Source organism: Canis lupus, chromosome 16 (genome assembly GCF_011100685.1).
Source record: "Canis lupus familiaris isolate Mischka breed German Shepherd chromosome 16, alternate assembly UU_Cfam_GSD_1.0, whole genome shotgun sequence".
NCBI lineage: Eukaryota > Metazoa > Chordata > Mammalia > Carnivora > Canidae > Canis > Canis lupus.
In genome coordinates, this window is record NC_049237.1 from 50,222,979 (window position 1) to 50,227,664 (window position 4,686).

The following is a 4,686-nucleotide window of genomic DNA, read 5'->3' on the forward strand; positions in this document are numbered from 1 at the left end:
CACACAGAGAGAGAGAGGCAGAGACACAGGCAGAGGGAGAAGCAGGCTCCATGCACCGGGAGCCCGATGTGGGATTCGATCCCGGGTCTCCAGATTCACACCCTGGGCCAAAGGCAGGCGCCAAACTGCTGCGCCACCCAAGGATCCCAAGAATTCAATATTTTTAAGTTCTAAAATATTTTCTTTTTTTCTGTCCACTTTTCATAGCATCTTTTTTTTTTTAAACAACTGATAAGCATTTATTAAAAAAAAGGTTGATTTAAGCCATCTGCAACAGTGCCTTCAACCTCAACTCCTGGCTCAATACTAATGGAAGTAATCTGCTTAACATTCTCAGAAGGACTGTGCAAATAAATCAACGAAACCTTGTGGAGCCTCATCTGGAAACAATCCCAATTCTTAGAACCTTCACCACAGGAGTTTTTCTTTTGGTGATTCTCAGAGTCTTGGTAGGCATCTCCACTGGTCCTTTCACTATGAGATTCTTTTCCTTTATGCCTCTGATCAAATTAGCACATACCTTCTCCAAAGATTTTACATGGCGGCTAGAGTAATTTTAATTTGGTGAGTCACTAGCTCTGGTCCCATGGGTATCTTCTCTGTGTCTTTTTCCTAACCAACTTGTTCCTCAGAGTGAACAGTGGTGAGTCAGGAGCAGGAGTGAGGTATCCAGAGCTCCATGTAGCTGCTATGGCAGCTGTCTTCCTCTTCGTAGCATCCCTTCTTAGTCTGTGCTTCCTCTGATGGGATTTTTCTTAGGTTGCACAGTGTTCAGTGACATTCTCAGAGTCTCACATTTCTGCCTATCTTGTAAGCAGAGGCACAGGCTTCCTTCAGCCCACATTATCTTTTTAAGAATGTTTAGAAAAAAAAGCTTTGGAAGATAAAGTCTCCCTTTAGGGGGGAAAAAAAAAGGTAGGTTTTTTAAATTATCCAATATAATGAAGATAATGTTGACTCACTATTTTGATAATGTCAAGCAGGCTTATTGCCTGATTTCCTAAGATCAGAGTTTCTCTCCTGGAATTCAACCCATTTTGCGGGCAGGTGTCACTTGGCCCTGTTAGTATCAACTTCTGGGGATAGGGGACTTAAGAAATGGGTAGAAAAATGTTCATATTCTGTCTATAGCTATTGTTGTGAGTAATAAGCAGAAGTGCAGAAGTCTCATGTCCTTTTCAGCATCTCCCAATCATGGCAGACTAGTCAAGGCAAGTAGGGTAAAATCACATTCTTCAGAGATCTTGACATATATTATCTTTATCTTCTGTTCTTTTTTTTTTATTATTATTTCTCTTTCCTCTGGAGAATATACATATTCTTCTTTTCTCTATCTGATTATATGTAAAAATGGGATAAATAGAATTTTATATCTCACTATCTCTATAAGGAGCTTAAAAATAGCAAACATTTGAGGAGGGGGAAGAAATTTTACTGATTTTACTTTGTTTTGAATAAAGAAGCCTCACTGTGAAATGTGCAAAGCTATGCTCTGAGATATTAACATTCCTGCTGGACTAGTTATAAATTAATTTAGAGAAGTTTATTTTTTGTTTTGTTTCCCCCCCCTCTCAACAGTAGAGGTTTGGCTTCAGGGCCTTCTGTAAAGGGGGAGTGTGAAGGAGAGTAATGCAAGTTTGATGAGAGTTAACTCTTTACCATAGAAGTCTACAGCCAACTCTAGTATAAGTATTTATGTGCCTCTTTATTTATAAATAAGTCATACATATTTGTATATGCACATTTTTGGACAGTTTTGTTAATGCCCTAATGTTAATGGCATTACTTATAATGAACTCACCCATAACACAGTGTTTCTAATTTCCTTCTGCAGAGAACTAACTACTTTAGACTAATCTTTCCCCCTCTTTCTCTAACATCTATTCATTTAGTCAACCATGAACCATTCCCTGAGCAAAATAAGAGACTGGACAAAGTTAATGAGAAACACTAGAAATCCTAAATGTAAATGTTTGTTTCATTATTTCTCCATCTGTTCAGTCACTTGTTTTGCTTTGATTTCTTTCTTTTCAAACAGATGATCTGAGGCTTCCTTCTGACACTAGGTTATTTGCAATACCTGATTTCTTGAGCATTGTTAACTCTCATCTAAATGACTCAACTTGAACTTATCTCACCCAGGAACTACAAAAGGAAATATGCCTTTCAGGAATATGACTGTCTCTATATGATATCACTTGGAGGGATAATTGTAAAAAGTTTAAATATGCCCATTATTGTATATTCGACCTAAAGGACTTTCTCCATGGAACATTCAATAGTATATATCATTATACTTAAACCCTCCACAGAAATAGTGATTTTAATACTGCCATTTGTATGTTTGATGATCCACAAATCCTAGGGTCAGCATGATTTACTTAATTCCATGCCATTATCTCTTATTTTACTCACATTAATCTAAGTAATTCTGCTACCACCTCAAGCCAGTCCTAGAAGTGTTCTCATTTCAATTAAGTCTTTTAAGTGTTTTTAAACTGTCATTTAGCCATATTACACCTTAATTGTTTGTGTTACTCTTCCATGAAATGTTTCCAAATGGTTTTTACTGTGCCTGAAGGGATGGAAAAGGCCTTGGATAAAGTCATCAAGTTATGTAGAATTATTTGATGGATTGCAATGACCAGCAGGGTTTCTTCCAAAGTCTTAATTATCATTATACTTGATCCAATTAATCAAAACTATTTTTCCTATTGCCTTGAACAACATTGACCATTAAGTGTTAGAATTATTCTGTCTCAGGATAATAAAAATTGCATTATATGCATTTACTGTCAAGTTAAACTAATTCTGATAGAACTCTTGCCTAGTGTACTCTTTCCCAAAGTCTTAGAATATTGTCATCAATGTTTACAATCTAACTACTACTATTTTTCCTAGTACTGTATTTTTTTCTTTAACGATGTGAGGATTTATCCATCCTTCTTTTAATACAGTACAAATTTCAAATTAAACCAACCAATTTCTTCAAGTGTATATTAAGCACTTTTTGTATGCAGGGCACTAATACTAAAGGATTCATGGGTTTTTGTTTGTTTTTGTTTTTGCTTTTTTCTCTTTAGAGTCTTAAAATGTGCCTTTTTGACCAGAAGATTATACTGTTTCATGTCACCCTTCTGTTCCAATTCTGCTTATTTGTTTATTTTGCTCTAATGGTCTCCTAGGTGGTTCCTGGCCTCCAATCTCACCCCTCTCCAACCGATTCTCCACTCGGCTCACAGCAATCCTGCTGAAACTCACAGATGACACATCATAATCCAACCCAAGCTCCTTGCATGTCTCCCCTTCTAAAGCTGCTTAAAATCTACCCACTGCTATTCCTTAATCCTTTCCCATTTGTAAAATGCAAGTGATAATGAATTGGGAAATTGTCCAAACATATTATTTTTATTCCCACGGATGAGTCTTTCTACACCTAGCCCATCTGCTAAAACCACCTCTGACTATGAGTTTTCTGACAAGATCCTCAGTGATCCCTGCCTACATTTCTATCATTTCCTACATCATTTACTACACTGTAGTTTATTGACCTCCATGATATTCCTCAAAGTTAAGCATATTCCTGTCTCATGGCCTTTACCTTTGTTGCTTCTTTTCCTGCAGTCCATATTCCCCATTTGCATGTTTTCCCTTTCCTTTCAGGATCACTTCCTCCGAGAACCTTCATGATCAATCCCCCTTTCTAAAATCCCACTGTGTGTGTGTGTGTGTGTGTGTGTGTGTGTGTGTGTGTATTTTATGTGAAGAGTGGCTAATGTTTTCTTCATGGTACTTATGAATCCCTAATATGTTATAGATAAATTACTGTTTATTTCTTGATCATGAATGTAAGCTTTATGAGGATAGTAAGTATCCTGTTTGACTGGCAATGGTTTGCCTATGAATCCTACTAACATTTGGCTCTTGCAGGGGTTTGGCAAATTTAGGACTGATGAATGAAATAAATGTCAATTTTTATTTACCATTTAAGCTCCACTTTAGTATAATCTCACTTATCAAAACTCACTTGACTTATCACAATACAAATTGAACTATATATCTTACTCCTTAAACTTCTGTAATGCCTATCTTAATACTACTTTCCATAATTGACGTGCAGCGCTTGGGCTGATTTTTATCTAGCTTCTTAAGTCTGATCTATCCTCAAAACACTATGACACATATTTACTACCAGAAATGTAGGATTTGTTCTTTGAGAAATATGTGGATGGAACAGAACAGAGACCCAGAAACACACCACACAGATGTAGTCAACTGATTTTGACAAAGGAAGAGAGATAGTGTTTTCAGCAAATGATGCTGAATGTCCATATGCAAAACAAATGAGCCTTACATCCTTCACAAAAAATTACTTGAAATGGATTGTAGACTTAACGGTAAAAATGCAAAACTATAAAACTCCTACAAGATAACACAGGAGAAAGTCTAAATGACATTGAGTACGGCGATGACTTTTTAGATATAACAGCAAAATAGGATTGACAAAAGAAATCATGATCAGCTGAATTTCATAAAAATTAAAAACTTCTGCTCTGTGAAAGACAATGTCAAGAGAATGAGAAGACAAGCCATGCTGGGAAAAAGATATTTGCAAATAACACAACTGATAATGGACTGTTATTCAAAATATATAGTGTCCTCTTAAAATTCAACCGTAAGAAACAC

General features: G+C 36.3%; 1 pseudogene; it reads right to left on the bottom strand.

The window, feature by feature from the left end:
• Positions 1-242: 242 nt before the first annotated feature.
• On the bottom strand, positions 243-3,688 carry LOC119874609 (annotated as a pseudogene).
• Positions 3,689-4,686: the final 998 nt, after the last annotated feature.